The sequence below is a fragment of the Lepisma saccharinum genome, chromosome 1 (assembly GCF_977018435.1).
Source record: "Lepisma saccharinum chromosome 1, izLepSacc3.1, whole genome shotgun sequence".
Taxonomy (NCBI): domain Eukaryota; kingdom Metazoa; phylum Arthropoda; class Insecta; order Zygentoma; family Lepismatidae; genus Lepisma; species Lepisma saccharinum.
In genome coordinates, this window is record NC_139229.1 from 166,399,105 (window position 1) to 166,418,554 (window position 19,450).

General features: G+C 39.9%; 1 protein-coding gene across 2 annotated transcripts in view; it reads left to right on the plus strand.

Annotated features, from left to right (window-relative positions):
* The window catches only part of LOC146003717 (uncharacterized), a 543,857-nt gene that overhangs the window by 486,799 nt on the left and 37,608 nt on the right, over positions 1 to 19,450 (plus strand). The gene's annotated exons all lie outside the window — the stretch shown is intronic.

A 19,450-nucleotide genomic window follows, 5' to 3' on the forward strand; every position in this document is an offset into this window, starting at 1 on the left:
AACTTTACCAAATATTTATTTCTTGTCACTATGTACATGAAGTATGTAACTAAGACGAATCTTCTCAAAATGATTGAACAAATACTTGCAATGTGTCAACTAATGAAAAAAATCGGGTGTAACTTTGCCCTTGAGATGTTTTGTATTAGAACAAAATTGGTTGTTGTTATGAAAGAGAAAGGAATAACAACGTTATCCAAAGTAATTGTCTGTACATGTGGTATGGTAAGTGCAGAATATTGTAGGTTGTGTTAGGTATCTATGAAATGACTGACTTTTGGCACATAAGGCTCACCATTGTGCCGTATTTAGAGTTTAGTATATTGGCACTCAAAACCCAATCAAATTACAACCGTTTACTAAAACTGTCGGCATCTAAATGAAAATTTTGGTAATTATGCGATATCGCCCGAACACCTCTCACTCGTTTATTTAGTTAATTTTAGTATTGATACTTACCTATTCTGCATTGCGGAAGATTATTTAAGGTGAAGTTATGCCTTTTTCCATAAAATAGTGTCAACTTTTCATATTACGAGTCATTATTTGTCTTCCTTGTTCTGTTTGGGTAACAGACAATATACCGTGCACTCGTCATGGATCATCGCGCGTCGTGCTTGTGTTTTGTCGATTTGGAGTGGGTATGCAGTGTTTCAACCTTCTTAACCGATAAATACCTACTTTTGTGTTCATTATGTCATCACAAACCATTGACGGATAGCCCCCCAAAAAACATTCACGATAGCCCCACAAACCATTGACGGATAGCCCCAAAAATTATTCACGATAGCCCCACGAACCATTGACGGATAGCCCCAAAAACCATTCACTATAGCCCCAAAAACCATTGACGATAGCACCACGAACCATTGACGATAGCCCCACGGACCATTTCCGGTAAGGTTAGGTTAGGTTGGGTAAGGTTAGGTAAGCATACTTAAAAAAAAGAAAAAAATTGTAAAAAAAAGGTACGTTTGGAAACACTGGCGAGACCGCGTGACTTTCGACGCTCGCGCCATCTGCAAGTTCATAATGGAAACAACAGTATAATGTTGTCGCTTTAAAGAAAATGCAAGTTCCTTACATAAAAAGTGATTATTTCTTGTTCTGCAGCATTCTATGGTGAAGTTTTCAGTTTCCGCGAAAGAAAATACCACGAAGAACTTCCACAATGCTACAGAAATTGGTTTCAGTAAGTAGTTTCTCCTGTAAATTTGAAAAGTCCGTTCGGGTGATATCGCATATTTACCAAAATTTCGAACGAAATATAATTGGAGAAGTAATCTGGGAATGTCGTGCAGATTTCGAAAGATGGGTTTTGTAAATTTTGGGATACTGAACGTGTGTTTTCAGTCTGCATTGTAACACTTTGTCGTTATTATTAATTGCGAAAGATTTTATATAGGGTATTCCATTAAAATGGCAGTATATATATGCCCAGAAATAGAGAAAAGGGGAAGAAAATAGTAATAATTCATTAGTACATTTAGCCACACACAAAACTTTACATAAGCATCATACGAGCGATTCACTTTAATTTCCTCTTCAAAAATATACTTATATTTTACGTGGTATGTAACCTAGAGATAGATTCCTAGCCACCATAGAAACATTATTGGCTTTATATTATTTCAATACCTGAAATTTCTACAGTATTAATATTTTATGAACAACATACCTTCAAGCGAAACATTATTTAATAATATTTTATATTTTATATTAAGCATTGTCAAATAAAACATAGCTAGGTCTCGTGATGTTGAACATTTTTAACTAGAGAATTATGTGACATGCATTGTGGTTGTGCTAGTTTTGTGTGTTTGTTGTTACACAATCTAGAGATGGAAATTTTCCGCTCCTGTACCTTTTGTGAAGTACTTGAGAAATAATTTTCCATTTCTCTTTTAGAAAAAAAATACATGTTTAGGTTATATTTTTAAAAAAAATGCCACTTTGAAGTGGTTATGGTAATACAAACTGATAGTTTTTCCATGTGCTGGTTATAAGTATTTATTTGATGTTTTTCATGCTTTGTCTTACCTTGGTAGCTTCTGTTAGAAGATGCAAATGATTTTCCTTGCGAATGACAAATGAGGTCTCTTATAGTTCCTTTAACTAAATGCTTGATGTTGTCTACTCTATTTTGTCCTTCCATAGTCCCACAGCTTTCTGAGACTTTTTTGACACAAAGTTTCAGCAATGCATGAATTACAGATAGAACATCAGCAATTTTCCGGTTATCCTTGTCTTATCCTCTTCCTTCAAGTGTCAAAACTTTCAGACACGTTCCAGAGAATCCACTGTTTGTCTCATGCAAAATTTACCAAAGATCGGCTTGAGAATTGTGGGTATATATTTTCCTGTCGCCAAGCACGTCGTAATCTTCATCTCAATGCAGAGTACATCTTTTGAAATGTAAACCATCTCTCATTAGCAGGAGGGTATTTCCCTTGGTGACTATCTAGAATTGATTATTATGGGACTGTACATATATATTCTTCTCCCGGTCTTATTACAACCGTGCTGGAAAATCTCTTAACTCTCGGGAGCGTTTCTCGGTTTCGAAATTGACGACAATAAATTCTTCCGGAAAGTCTACAGCCACGCCCCCCCCTCCCGAACCCTCTTTCCCCCTCGCCATTCTCCCTCCCCAAGAAGGCAAAGGACTGGGACGGCTGGAAGAGCGAATGTCGTGCAGATTTCGAAAGATGGGTTTTGTAAATTTTGGGATACTGAACGTGTGTTTTCAGTCTGCATTGTAAATGGATGCTAGAATTTGATCTACCTTGTTCTAAAGAAATAATGATGTGGTAAGATGTAATTTCTCACAAAAAAACCGCTTCCTCAACATTTCTGGATTAAATAATTTGTGAAAATGTTCATTTTTCACGCCTTGCAAAGGGAGCATTCCAGCGTTACGACTGCGACATTTTACGCACAAAATTTGAGGTTCTAGACATGAGCTGATAATGAATTGATTTCATAGAATTATAAAGTACTTTGTGGTGTTTGCTTACAAATGAAAAATACTGAGTGTGAATGGATAGGCTGAATGCATGAAAAGCATTGACGAAAGTGCGTTACGTGTTGTAGCAAATTTTCACTTCATTTGTGTGTGAAGCATACAGGATACAGTAACTTTTATTGGTGAAAAGTGTAAATCATATATTTTGACAAACATCTAAACCTTAATGCAATTATAAACAATAATAATTTCCATATTAATTCATTTTGTTATTAACATGAAGTAGGGCCGCTTTTCGTGAAATGCCTCAACGGTAATGGGAAGTTACAAACGGTCATTGCAAAGTTTGAAGTTTTTAAGTTCACTTTATGCACAGATAGGCTAATCGGGACTGAGCCTACAGTTTAAAGTGAGATCCGAGCCACTGTATCGAACCCGGGACACCTTGTTTACAAGGCGAGACCGTAACCAATACACCATCGGTGAGGCCCATCATTAGAAAGCAATGGAGGCATGTTTATTGTAATTTTTGCCTATTGGTGATCCCAGGTTGAGTACAATGTGAGACTTACGTCCTCGTGGTTTGGTTCCAGAAGACGGTTCCACCACCGCTCATTGAACAAAAGTTAGTGACCTGCTGTTACTGTTTATTCCGAGAGCAAAAATTTCACAACAAATCAATGGCGTTAAGAAATGCTTAATTTTAAAACAAATTAATGGGAAGTAGTAAAAGTAATCATAGGGATTTGAGACTGGACTTTCCCGCTCTTTTAGTTCTTTCCAACACGTGTTTGCGGCGAGTGGCAACAGCCATGTTGTTACTTTTAGCCCCCAAGATCGCGGAAAACACAAGAAACAAATACATTCTTGTAAGATGATCCGGATTTTCAGAGAAAGGTTAGAAAATGGCAATATTACATCCCCTATACTTGGTGCATATTCATTATTTTCTCTTCAAATATTAAGGACTATCCTTTCTGGGAAGAAAATATGGGAGGCGAGGTGATCTCAAAAGTGAAACCCATAAGGCCCCATACCGAATTCGCTAATTGAGATCACAAAAAATTATGACTCAAGAGCAGGGGTTTCCAAACTTTTTCTTTTCACGGCGCCCTCAGTGTTTCAAGGGTTTTTTCGCAGCACCAGATTTCACAGTCATATCTAGAGAAAATAGATGAATAGAAAGAAATGCACATTTACAACAGCAAAAAATATTTGGCTACCGCTGATGAGCATGTTAATATTATAGTGGCATTTAGCGGCTACTTCTGGAACCAGTGAACCAACGAAACATTATAGGTCCGTTACGTATACTGACAAGTGCAACATGCATAGGAACTGGTACTGCAATACAAAACGACACTCCACTTGCAGTGTAATGATGTTGAGTATCAGAGTACGAAGAACCGAGTTTACAACAATGGATTGTCATTACACTATCACCATTTAAAGCAATTGCACGTCAGTCTATGGATTGAGTGGACATATTAATATTTGCGGTACAACTGCAAATGTATGGACCCAATTCACATATTAACTTCCCATAACGTCTTGGAATATTGTTATAATTGTATCAAACATTTGCTCGATTTATGTAGGTATTTTGTGTCGTGAACGTAGTATTTCAGCGGAAAGTAGGCATTTGAGCATTTTGCCATGTACATGTCCAGTTATTTAATGCGATACATGATATGCTACCCATCTTCCAATGGTCAGAGTGAAATTTTAGTACGTACAGCGTGTACAATCGAAGAGATTGCGACCCTAGCTCTTCTCACAAGTGCAATTTTTTTCTATCTTTCCCTTACACCACCGTTGAAGGTGAGGAAGGTGGTGGTTATCATATCCCTTCGCAGCAGTAACCGTGACACTTCGGTTCTTGCTTTCCGAGAAAATCGGTTTTTGAAACTGGAAATTGGTTTTTAGAAATCGGAAATGAGTTTCTGAAGCTCCAAAATTGGTTATTGAAACTGGACATTGATTTTTGGTACTCGGAAATGAGTTATTGAAGCTCGGAAATGAGTTATTGAAGCTCGGATATGAGTTATTGAAGCTCGGATATGAGTTATTGAAGCTCGGAATTTGGTTTTTGAAGCTCGGAAATTGGTTTTTGAAGCTCGGAAACTGATTTTTGAAGCTCGAAAATTGGTTTTCTAAACCCGAAAATTGGTTTTCTAAACTCTGAAATTGATATTTTGGAACTTGGAAATGAAATGACTGTCTTGAATGCCTGAAAAGTTTTTTTTAAAAAAAAACGTGGATATGAATTATTTGAAACTTGGAAATGAGCTTTTGAAATTTGGAAATGTTTTTTTTTTAAACTTGGATTTTTTAGGCGGAAATTTATTTTTAAAATCTGAAGTCTGTTTTAGGAAATGTTGCTTTTCACTTCTTTGGCGGTTTCCCCAAAAAACAATTTTGACAGAAATGTTCGGGCACGTTACTGCTGCCGCTGCTGAAGTGACGAGAGGAAGGCGAGAAGGTTTCTGGCAGCCCTGATTCCGTTACAGCAGCTTAGATGCTTTTAATTCCCCCCTCCCCTCCCATGCTTCTTCCCGCATGTTTTTCGAAACAAAACAAAAGCTATGGAAATGAATCTGGAGAAGAATGGCCCGATCCTTCATGCTGCCACGCAAACCCAACGTGGTCATCCGGATGGAAGCAACCTGGCTGGCCTCGTCGCCAAATTACAAAAAAGGAAACAAATGCTTCGCAAAATTCTGAGTCGCACGCGAGGATAAACAACAATGCCAGCGTACGTAATTCCCATTCCAAGCGTTCCGCGGACCTTTGAAGATGATTACGCCCTACCCACTTCGCGGCTCCCTTGCACATAGAAGGACGGCTGTCACGTGTGTGTGTGGGGCTTGCATGTGTCTTCGTGCGAAGATGAACTTGTCGTGGAGTTGCAGAGCCTCGTTTTGGAACTGTGGTCTTCAGCAGCCAACAGTAGGAGGGAGATTTGGAAGAAGTCTTCTTTAGAGGGTAAACGTTGACTGTTCGGCATTTTCACAGTGAGGCCAAAACTTTGCTGTGTAAGATGATCTTTCGACACTACGAAGCTTCGAAAGGAACATTTTTTTATCCTGTCTCACGGTTGTCAAGAGTGAGATGTGTGAGATAATCTTTCGACACTACGAAGCTTCGAAAGGAACATTTTTTTTATCCTGTATATTAGAAGAACGCGGTACACTCTCACGGTTGGCAAGAGTGAAAATTAAATATACAAGTATTGTCCTCTCTGGGATTTGTATGTTGCTAATTTTACATCGCTTTTCTGGTACTTTGGCTAACCGCGACCATGAGAATGATAACTGGATGAAATTGATACAGTGATACTCCGTACCAGGGGCGGGAGTCGAACCCGGCAACATCGGATTGGGCTACTGAACGAATTTAGCAACCGAGGCGGACACAAATCTCTTTTTAACATCTTATGTAGCAATCGGACACGTATCCAGAGGGGTACCCAACGACTTCACTCCCTCCCCCAATTTTTAGCTTTGCACTGGAGAAAATGACATTTGTGTCATCTCACTTGTGACCCTAATTTAACAAGATGATAATTATCATTCATTGATCCAATGATTTCCTGTTCAACACGAGCAGCCGTATCGAAATCTCGATGACAGTCTACTCTAAGAGTCGTTGTTAAGGTTTCGTGCAAAGACGGTAACGTCGTTAAGGGTCATACCCAGAACTGTAGAAAGAGTGCATATAATCTAGCTATCCACACCTAAGTGATAAAAAAATGTTTTCCAGATATAATTTCTCAATGTTTTAAACTTTAGATCGGTTGTTAACGAAGACTTTCATCATGCAGTCGATTTATTTTGCCTTCCAACGGTGTTCGAGTTGATTTCCTTTGTTTCGTGGTAACATTTAGCTGAAAATTCTGTTGAGAGAAGGTTTTCCACGATTAAGAGGATGAAAACCTTCTGACGGAACCAGATGAAAAGCGATAGATTGACAGATCTGGCATTGGCGTCGGTGCACTGGCGGTCAGTTCCGACCTTTGAGAAAATTTTCGACACCCTTGCAACACAAGATCTAAAAAATTATTACTTTGGAAATGAGATTGGCTAATTGTTTGCCTTCGCATATTATGTGTTGTATAGCTAATTCATTAGTTTATTTAATCATTGTCCGAAAGTTTAATGTTCCCAACGGTCGGAATTTGAAGACTAACTACACCTTTCTCTCGTTCATTATCTCGCAGACAATCTATAGTTTTGAATTTTGTGACGTTCGCCCTCAACACGGTCTCACTGTCTATGCATCTTCTGAAATTTCTTCCCTCGTCCCCCGAAAGAAAATTCTGGATGCGTTCCTATTAGCAACATACGCAAATTTAGTTACACTTCTACTTACTGTACAAACTGTGAGATATATCAACTGACCCCAAGGTTAAATTTTACTTTACTTTTCCGTAATTTTTGGAAGCTGTTCAGAGCATTCAATTGTTCACTTAAAGGTTCTTCTTGGAGATAATTTTCTCGAAGTGAAACATTCCCATGTCACGACTGCAGTCAAGGAAAAAGAGTGAAACATTTCCGTGGTCCAACTTCAGTCAGGAAAAAAGTGAAACATTACCATGTCCCTACTGCAGTCAGAAAATAAAAATAAAAGTGAAACATTCCCATGTCCCAATTGCAGTCAGAAATTAAAAGTAAAATATTCCCATGTACCGACTGCAGTTAAAAAAATAAGTGAAACATTCCCTTGAACCGATTGCAGTCAGAAAATAAAAGTGATGTCCCGACTGCAGTCAGAAAATAAAAGTGAAACACTCCCCTGCCCCGATTGCAGTAAGAAATTAGAAGTGAAATATTCCCATGTCCCGATTGCAGTCAGAAAATAAAAGGGAAACATTTCCATGTCCCGATTGTAGTCAGAAAATAAAAGTAAAACATTTCCATGTTTTAACTGCAATCAGCAAAAAAAAGCGAAACATTCTCGACTGCTGTCAGAAACAAAGTGAAACATTCCTATGTCCGGATTGCAGTCAGAAAATAAAAGTGAAACATTCCCATGGCCCGACTTCAGTCAGAAAAATTCTAAACAGGGATCAAAAAGAAAGGACCGTCCCAACAAATTGGCGACAACGTAACAAAACCTTTACACTCTGTCACATAACTGGCTGCAGGACACCAAACAAAAGTATCTACAATTCCCACTCAATTCCGTGGGATAATCTGACAAGATGTGACTGTGTTTACGGAGGCTGTCAAATTTGCAAATTAGAAATGAAAACTCTAAAGTTAGCACCTTTGCATTCCCATTCGGCTTATTTGCCTCGACCGCATGCCAATTCGCATTGACACGGTGATGAGCACTCCACAGAGGAGAGTTCGAGCGAGGGCAATTCGTTTCCCGACGATCGGGCCTCCCCACTGCAATCCGTCTTCGGCTTAATTTTTCTGTTTGCGTCCTCCCAATTGAGAAAGCACAGTTGATGTTGGAGGACCACCGCAGTCCGATCCAGCGCCACTTCATAAAATTGACAGCGCACAGACAGGGACGCTTGGGGGGGGGGGGGATTGGAGTCGGGGAGCACGGAGGGGGTGAGGTCCGCTTCCGTACTAACTGGATGACATTGAGGTCTCGTTGACATCAAATTTATTTTTGTCCATCTGTTTCTATTTGACCGTTGCAATTTATACCCGCTGGAGTGGAGGCGAGTCTCTGCGTATTAATGCCGAACCTCGGTATGCCGGTCACAATGGCCGGAAAATGGTCATCCGAGCAGAAAAGCGTGTGACAGACATATCCTCACCGAGGTTCGTCTGGTTTTGTAGATTTTTCCATCCCTCTCACTGTCTCTCTCTCTCTCATCCCCCCCGAAAGCCCCTTCCCGGTGGTCATGAATCAGTGTCAAGGGACGCGTGGTCCGCTCGACCAATGTTGTTCGCAAAATGCTGAACAATGTTCCAACCTTGATTACCAGAAATCTACCATAAATTTCCACCGTTCCTCCGGCCCTGTCATTGGAGATTGACTGATGTTCATTCAGGCTGATTGACCGAATAAACGCTGTGTGACAATTTTGTGTAGCTGTAATCAATGGTCGAAGTGGCTTGCATTATTTTTCCTCCCCTCTGACAAAACAAAGCAGGTATTAGTAAGCATTACGAGCGTTATTTGAAATGTTGTCGCTCAACTCTTGATATTTGGTGCGTATTTTGCCACCATAGGAAGCAGAGAATAACTTTGTCATACTGAACAAGGTTAGAGATAACAGTGTCATATTTACGAGAGCACTTGTCTGAATGTTAGTGACAATGGTTCTTTATTGGCACTGAGTTGTCTAGTGCTTTCTTACTTCTAAGTATTTAATGCTATTATCAACATTTTAACTTCCCTTGTCTTCAAGTAAATCTTTTTTAAATACTTTTTGCCCATGGCAGGGTTGTTACTCTTATTGTTAAAAACAGAAATAAAGTTCATTTAGTTAGAATTCGAACAGAATAATGAAAGTAAAAATTCATTCGATCGAAAACATTGAGTGAAAAATGCAGGAGCAAGGTTATATTCTATCATTTCATCCAAAGAACAAATGGTTTCACAGTTTTCAAAATTCTAATAAATACAGTTGTAGGTGAAAGATCACACAACAAACTTTATGACAAAAAATTCCCCCTAACATTGAAAGCCTTTTCTTAAACGAGACGTGCAAAAGTTAATACTAAAATGCATTTTAGATACTAACCGCATAAAATGCAAAAGAAGTAATGGAAAATAGTTGTGCTGGTAGTCACTCGTTTGGTGGATCAAGTTTCCAATAATAAATATTATTATTTCGAATAAAATTTATATTTCTTAGTTCATAATATTTATTATTGTATAATAACATTTATAACGGTGGTAATAATACTTATTATTTTTCCTACTATTGAACTTTCATCATTTGCCCGAACCCCCCCCCCTGCAAAAATTTCTGGCGACTCCCTTGTGGCTGATCAAATGCCATAACCATTACTCTAGTTAGAGGTATTGATTAGCATTCAATAGAGCCAAAGTTCGATCCCGTAACTAGATGTTTTGTGCTAACCAGTAATGGTTTAGAAGCAGTGGAGTACTTTGTTTATTTTGTTTATGCACCGGATTTGAAGTAGGTTGCAAGTCCACAGTAGGCTCGAATCCCACCAGGCAAGAAGAAATTTGTTAATCTGGATACGAGAGAAGATGTGCTTCTTTAAAGGGCGGTGTTAGTGTTAGAATAGTTTAAAAATACAGAAACACTTGACAATGGATGCCATCATGAAATAGCTCTCCATTTGCTCTCACGGCTCTCGGTCAGACATGAAGTACACCATTCAAGGTTCATTTTCCCTAATTGTTTAGCAATTCCGTGCGTTTGCCAGTACCAACTTAGTGTGTGTAAATAACCAGAAGAACGAATATTCTTGGACCGAATTAATTGGGTTCAGCTAAGAGATTGGCTGCTTGGTGAAGGGCTCGTTCTTCGGAAAGCCCGTGCAACAAAACAGTCCCATGTAGCGACAAATACGTTTTATATGACCGAATTGAAGGGTTTTTCTTTCTCTTATTCATATTCCTCCCACAAAATTAACTTTTCATTGCCGGTTAACTTGTTTGGACAGAAGGAAATAAGCACTTCTCCTCAGATTCTCTGTGAGTGTTCAGAGAATAGGTTTCGTTGCCAATTTTACGTACAGTCCATTTTTTCCTCTTTAATTAATATACTTGGTTATTTTTAAACACGAAGGTTTATTGCACCAGCTACAACACAAGGCTTACATTTACGTGTATCTGTAATCCGGGCAAGATCAAACAATCTTTATCATCCTTCAGCTCAGTCTGAACATGGCGTTTCATTCTTCATTTTAGATTCTAATGTGGTGCAACAACGTTCACACTATATTTTGCAATGCATATTGTAAGACAACAAATGTAATTTATTTACTCTTCATAGTGGCAAATAATATTGAATGGGATGTCATTTGTGGGTCGCTGTTTATAATCACGTTGTACGTTGGCGTAATACGAGAAGCATGCATGCCAGAATGTCTTATCGTTTGCCTACCAATATATGGAGATGTCCCTTGGTCACCCAGTTTCCCGGATATAATAGCTGCTAATTTATTTTTCTTGAGAAAGTACTCAAGCAAGAAGTATTCAAAAAAGTCCAAAGACCTGATGGATCATGTCAAAGCTGATGTCTTTTACCGGGGTTGTATTCAAACATGCAGACGAAAACTGCATTCATTTCACTACTGTTGACCACAGTAGCAGTCTTAAGCTACAAGTCGCGTTTCAAAATATGCTATTAACACTACCGCATTTTTTCTTAGGGCACATGGCGCGTTTCAAATATGCTATTGACACTGGCGTATTTCCTTTCTTAGACTACATGGCGCGGTTCAAAATATGCCATAAACAACGCTGCATGTATTATCTTAGGCTTCATGGTGCGTTTCAAATATGCTATTAACACTTGCGTATTTCCTTTTTAGACTACATGACGTGGTTCAAAATATGCCATGAACAACGCCGCATTTATTATCTTAGGCTATGAGGCTCATTTCAAAATATACTATTAACACCGGCGTATTTCTTTTCTTTGGCTACATGGCGCGTTTCAAAATATGCCATGAACAACGCCGCATTTATTCTCCTAGGCTATGAGGTTCGTTTCAAAATATGCTATTAACACTGGGCATGGACAGAAACGCACGCTGTTTAATCCTAAGTTTGGTATATGTTGTGCGTGTGGTATATACTGACTACCCCTGTAGGGGTTGCAGCTTTTGTCAAAACTGCGTCAATCTTAGTTCACATCATACGCTTTTTCTGTTCTTCACAAGGAATTCATCTTCATAAGATTACAATAGAGGTATTAACCATTATTTATTGACCTCAACTAACGCTGTAAGGAGTCATATCTCTCTATTACGTTAAAGGTGGAAATAACCTCTGTGCTGGCCTTCCTGTACATTTGTTACCATCCGCTTTCCCAACAGGCATCCTAAAAACTCTTCTTCCTTCAACCATGCGTGGCACATTAAGATTTCTTCTGTTTGTATTTCTGCCTATGCTTAAAAATATTTTGCTGATCGGGACACGAAGTGAGGTTCCTATGTAAACAAATTGCGAAAACCTGTAACAATTAGACTTCGCTATCCAGTCCTGCCAGGCATGATTTTTAACCATATGTCATATTTAGTGCTTCAACACACATATTTCAATTTTATTTGTGAGTGTAAATTTTTGAAAATGCAAGTGTCTGGATGCTTTCGAATGTCATCTGATACATGTCGAGCCACAGATACTTCTGGCTACCATTGAAAATCCATAGGATGGTTACGACGCAGAAGTATCCGTGACTATGCGCGGTTATTGTCAAGAGACACTTTACACAATTTTAACTATACTTGTTACTGTTAGTTAAAAGAAAAGAGTAATACATAAATTTAATGGTAAAATTTCGTAGGATGGGAAAGTTTACACTTTCCGTTCCGTCATTCCAACTTGAAATCCTTGCACAAGAAGACAGAGCTCATGAAATGTTTCTGGTAATTCATAAAGAGAGAGGAGGAGAGAGAGAGAGAGAGAGAGAGAGAGATCGTCTCTTTCTCTTTCCGTCATTTCTGTCTCTCTTTTCCTTCATCTCTTTTCTCATCTTCCCCTCTATCCTATTCCCTTTTAATCTTTTTTTCAAAGAGAGAGGGAGAAAGGAAATATAGGAGAAAGACAGAGGTAAAGAAGAGAAGGAAAGGAGAAAAGAAATGAAACTGGAGACAGAATAAATGAAAGAGGTGGAGAGAGAAAATAAAGGAAATAAATATATTTTTCGTTTCTCTTTCTTCTTCTCTCCTCTCTCTCACCCAGGGAAAGAATAAAAGGGAAAGAGGTTATCTCGCGTGCGAGAGAAAGAAAGAGGGAGAAGGTACAGATCCTAAACGGTATACGCTGTAGCTACCCCTGCACATTGCAACATGCAGTGAAGGCATATGCAGGGATGTGATCAGCGCTATGCTCCGGCCTTCTTTACCCAAGAGGTGCGTCCCATGCAGAAACGTTGCTTGAAACATTTCCACTTGAGATCACCCATCCCGGAAACCAAACCCGGACCTACGCAGCTTGAGTCAGACGCCCTACCGACTGGACTATATGCTGGGTATATACTCGTTCTATAGAACGAGAAAATGATTATTTTTTGTGCATTGTAAACTGTTATATGAAATCGAAATAGTGGAAATTCAGTACCGCTGGTTGCAGAACAGTGAATGCTCTGGAAGAGTATTTGTGAGACGAAATGGTCTGGCATGTTATTACAGTTGTTGTTGCTATTATTATTATTATTATTCCTGTGTACGAACACCTGCATCCAGCGATGGACGGCACGGCACCCTTCCTGGCGTCCTCGCTGAAATCAAAACTGTAATTCGTGCACTGTTTGCAACTCCCAAAAACAAGTTGAACCGAAGTTTGGTGGTAAAAAACATGGATTTGCAATAATAGCATCGACGTCTTGTTGTCTCTCCCTTCGCGAATTATCCCAAAACTCGATCACCCCCCCCCCCCAAATTCTGTTCCTCTTTACAAACCACCCCCTCCTCTCCCTTCCGCCCCGCTTTGCGCGATGATCCAATACAGGAAGATGGGGATCAGCCAGCGACATTCATCCGGGCTGTTGCACGCGTATCCCCTTCCCCTAACCTCCCACCATCACCACCAGGAGCATTTATGTGAGGAGGAGGGTCGGGTGGGGGGGGGGGGGGCATTATGCGGGTATGAGCGCCATTGCATATCTTGGTGGCAGTCAAATGTCAACTTTCCATTATTCCGACATTTTCGTCGAGATATTAATTACTCCTTGTCCTCATCATTTTCTCGGCCGCTGCCGTAACTTCTGGAAAGCACCTCTTCGTTTCGTGCATGTGTGCGTTTTAATCAACTTTTTATTTTGAAATCGTGGATTGCAGTAAACTACTGGTGACGGGGAAAGGAGAGAGAAATGTTGTAGGTGTCGTGATCCTGAATGCAACAGTATTTAAACTATTCTCACGGTTTTTATCGTGTGGCTAAAACTTGCTTCTGCTTGAGCAGAGTGTTTTTTTTTGTAATTCTAGGTTACGCGTTATATTTGATAATCACACCTAGTTTACCCTTCAGGCTTCAGAAGTACATCTAGTTTACGCTTGAGGTTTCAGAAGTACATCTAGTTTACGCTTGAGGTTTCAGAAGTACATCTAGTTTACGCTTGAGGTTTCAGAAGTACATCTAGTTTACGCTTGAGGTTTCAGAAGTACATCTAGTTTACGCTTGAGGCTTCAGAAGTACATCTAGTTTACGCTTGAGGTTTCAGAAGTACATCTAGTTTAAGCTTGAGGTTTCAGAAGTACATCTAGTTCACGCTTGTGGTTTCAGAAGTACATCTAGTTTACGCTTGAGGTTTCAGTTTACACTCTAGGCTGCATAGGTTACACTGTTTCTATGCTACTCTCTACGTTGTACACAGCTTTAGGTTACACTTTAGGTTGCATATGCTACTAGATTACACCTCTAGTTTACACACGAGGATATATAGTATAAAATTAGGTTGCATGGGTGGCCGTTGGTTACCCTCTAGGCTATACACTTTATGCTCTAGTTTCCACATGTAGTTCTAGGAAACATATTTCCAGAACGTTACCGTCAATCCATTCGTGAAAGGCAGTGAAGAAGAACACAATACTCTATTCTCACATGTAACTGTCGTAATCGCAAGAAGTACTTTTACAAATATGGAGAAGGTCTGGCTAAGGGAGAGTTTCGAGCTTGGAATCCTGGACTAGGCATGGCTTTCTTGTATTAGTAAAATTTATGGCTCAACCTTAGAAGTCACTGTTAACTTGGAATGCTAGGAATGCAATCTATAGATTGCCAGAAATGTCAAAACTCTATTCATTACAAGTGTTTTTATGCTTTGAAGTAGTTTTCAAGATAATATTATTAATTGAATAGTACCTTTGGAACACCGGTTGGCGACGGTGACCACATGTTAACTCCGTCAGACACACAAAACACACACACACACACGCGCGCGCGCGCGCGCGACTACAAAGAAACCAAAAGTTCCAAAAGAATGACAGCTATCTGATCCACATACCTTCCATTTACCCCAAACATTTCAAGTTAATTCTAGTCGAAAATATTCTGCCACTTGAAGAATTGGGCTCTCCGAATTTCATCTTTCTGGTTCTAGTAGTTTTTGACATTACTGCTGTCAACAAAGTGCTGCTTTTCAGCACGCCCTACAATATATCTGAGGGACGCGTAAGTTCCTAGCACCGTTGTCCGCAAAAAAAACAGGGCAAAAACCGTTGGAAGAGACCAGAACCGAAGTTTATGAATGAGAAAAACAGAGAAAGAATCTCCGGTCAGGGTGGAAACAATCCATTACATTTTGCAGCATCGTTTCTAACGAGCTCTTTTTTTGAGGTTGGTCGGCTGTCTCTGCGCTGAAAGACGCATCGCTCCTCTGGAGCAGAGGATGCTGGGCGTCGGATATCTTAGGAGCGGGGAAGGAGACAAGTAATTATCCGGGCTTGGATGACTTGCATTCCAAAGGGCCCTGGTGTTTCCGAAAACGGCGCTTTTGAACTCGCGTCTGGTTGGCATCAATATAACGCCGTCACAGCTCGTTCTCCCGAATAGCGAGACGCCAGTTGTGGAGGCTGGAGCTTCTAGACACAAAGCGAAAGCTAAGAGGTACACTTCAATAATGACCAAATACGTACACAATTATTTTTGCTTACCGAATTTTCTTTTTACCAAATTGAATCCCAAGTGATTATCTACATCTGATACAAGTTGTATTGTTTGAGGTCCAAAAATATACAGGGTGGTCCATAAGTCAGTTAACGTGAACGAATTGTTAAATTAAGCGATTCTTTAAACCAATCTAAAGCTATATAAGCAGAATTACAACATGATAGTTGTTTACAACGTAATGGCATGTCACATTAGTGCCCTTTAATGCAACCATCACATGTGTTCCATGTAGAAATACAAATTCTTCCACTAATATTCTCGGAGGGTTGGTTTTCAAATTTAGACTGAGTACGTTTCTGTAAATGTTTAACCTCTTAAACTTTCACAATTCTAGATAATAAATAATGTAGGGACTACAACCCTCTACGATATTCTCATATTTCATTCAAACAAAGCCGGCCCCCGTGGCGGAGTGGTTACACTCGCGCTACGACGCCATGGGTTCGAATCCTGGCCTGGATGTTTGAGAGTGTCTATTCATCAATTTCATTATCTCATCACTCATCCCCATCTTCGCAAACTAGCCAGGCCTCCCCGATGGCGCAGTGGTAGCGTCGTCGCCTTGTAATCAAGGGATCCCGGGTTTGATACCCGGTGGAGGCACTTGGCACAGTGGTTCGGATCCCACTTTAAACTGTAGGTCCAGTCCCGATTAGCCTTACTGTGCATAAAGTGGACTTAAAATAACAAATCAATTAATCAATCGCAAATTAGCCGAAAGTGGCACAAAAGCGAAGTAAAATAAAGCAAATCAATCAATCAATGATTCAAACAAAGTGTCCCTCAAGATCAGTCTACAGTCAGGATTCTGAATGCCATAATTAGCAAACTTAAGTATTGTTAAATGCTCCTTGCTAAATGCTTCTTCAAATATACCACTCATGAACAACGTAACGTCAAATATCTACCGCTGTACTCAAATAGCTACTACGCTAATCAATAAATGGTTTGTTCATTATCTTGAAGCAAAATGACCTATTTCGCCAGACACCAACCCTTAGGGGCATGTATTGGGTACAGAAAGTCAGGTGGGAAAATAAATTTAAATTGCAGTTATCGTGGTAACGATATTATAATCTACTAGTTTGTTACCCACTCCCCTATATATCAAGTACGACACTTACAGAATACTTTCCACCGGTTGATTAGCCCGCCTCCCCTCGCCAGCAAACAAGAAATGCTATACAGATAAATGCTCTTTTATCCAAAATATGCATTTTTGTATGGTATATAGGGGTATAACAAATGTTACCTCTACAGAAAATATTCCCCTCCTGCTTTCTTATTCATATTTCTGGAGCTGTCACCACTCTCTACAGGTTAATATTTATTATATATATATATATATATATATATATATATATATATTCTTATACAGAGTGGGGCAAAAAAATGGAACCGACGTAGTGTCCGTAACGACGGTGTATTTATCGTACAATGACATGTTTCACGTGCTTGCCATCATTTCGAACAAATTTCATGCGTTCGTTGAGTTTAGACACCATCTGGGAGCACTGTTCAGGCGATACATTTTCCCAGCCCCGAGTCAGTGTTCTCACGTACTTGTTCCATAGTAGGTGAGAAACATTGTATCTTCAATATTCCCCACAGGTCCGGACTTCTCGGAGGAAAAGGGAAGGGAGTTCCTCTGGACACAAGGCGTTCTGGAAACAGTTCCTCTGTGTCCTGTTCCCCAGGCGTATGTGTGGGTTGGTTGGTTGGTTGATTTGCTTTATTTTACTTCGTTTTTGTGCCACTTTTGGATAATTTGTGAAGATGGGGGATGAGTGATGAAATTGATGAATGGATACTCACAAACATTCATGCCCAGGCCAAGATTCGAACCCAGGACCGCTTATGTGTGGGCTGGTTCCATCTTGCTAGAGAACTTGCCGATGGGAATCCGGATTACTCGGATCACACAATGAACGTAAATCTGCATGAAACCGGACGATGACCTGCTCCCTGTACACCGCTGCCTTTATCGTTCTTGGGTTACCAGCTTCATCTTGAATGTAATAGGGTCCAATAAATCACCAACTTCATCTCATTCCCACGTTTCGGTTACCTTTTTTCTTGCCCCGCCCTGTATATTTGATTTCGTAGTTATATGTGCATTTTGAGATTTAACGTACTTGAATTCACGTATCAGGTACAGTCAGTTGTTAGAGTCGAGAACATATTTAGGATAGCTCAATCCTTTAATCTCGCTCTTTTCCCCTGCAACGTTTAAAAGCGCTAAAAAATTACTCAGCTTGAGTGAACCAAACAAATCGAAAATTCAGGAGCAAAGTGACAATGGCCACTCTGCGCTTTACAGGGGCAATATTGTGTTATGTTAGTGAGGGGATGATTCTACGTGCTTTGCCAAACAAATTGGCATCAAATAACCCCTCATGAATAATCAGCAACCGATGAAATTTGCACCATGATATGTGTGGACGCTGGGGTTTGGAGCGACAAGTATTAATAATCGCTTGCAACAAACAGAAAATTGGAGCTGTGAGTGCATATAGGTGGCAGCAGAGTCAACATATGATGATGATGCGGTTTGTTTGCCTTTCTGGATTGAGGCTTCGTCTTGCAACAAAGCGCGGTACGCAGTTTTATAAACGCATTACACCATCAGGTCGTACTCTTTAGGATAGCCTGGTGGTTAGGTCCATTGCCCTTGTAATCAAATGTTCCCGTGCAACAGACCTGTCACGGTTATTATAATAATCGTACCGTTTGACACTACACAAGAAAATTACATTGAGTCATTCACTTGGGGAATAAAATTTGGTACTGCTAATAGGGAATATTGTATTGACAGGACTGAGCTGATATCGTTACTCTCACCGATTCCCACCGATACCGATGTTTAAAAATTGTAATAATTAAAAGTTGCTCAAAATTTTGATTAGTATTAGTGTGTAAGTATTCCACTCTAAATATTCATCAATTTATCAAAAGTTTTGCTTGAAAATACTTGAAAAGTTCATCAGAATATTGCTGTGTGGTTTGAACGCACACAGCTGGAAAATGGAAATGTACAGTATATGTAAAAGTTTGAATATTTGTAAATGCTCTTGCCTGGGTTGTATTTGTCCGGTATCCGGGGAAGCCAACGGTTGTTTTCCCTCAACGGCCATCCTGTTCGAAAAGTAACAATAGGGCCTTGCCCCGGTGGTTGGCGGCGGCCAGTTTGTTCGAGGTGTATATATACCGGGTTCCGACTTGTTACAGACACTCAGATGCTCAGACTCAGTTACTCAGATACAAGGCCGAATGGATTGAGACGGATTTTTACAGAGTTACACAGAGCCAGGTGGATGCATAGACATACACAGAGTGATAGTGCTGTATGTATAGGGTCCTCTGCGTGATAAACTGCGGAGGCGGGTTAGCGCTATGCTAAATAGTGCGCTCGTAGAATGAAGTCCTGGAAGTCCTGTCAAGTGCATTTCTCTGTTTTGGGGAAAAGGAAACCGGGAGCAGTGGTTGATGGATTGTAAAGTAAATATGTATATACGGAGAAGGGAAGTAGTGTAAATAAGAGATGTACATAAAAGAGAGCCCCGTAAGACGTTCGTCTTTACAACAATATGAAGCACCTAGGAGTGGTGGAAATGAAATTACACCTGTTGACAGGTTATGTGACTGTATTGCAATGATTACAAAATCAGGTCAAACGGACAACAGTGTGTACACTAGGGGCGTACT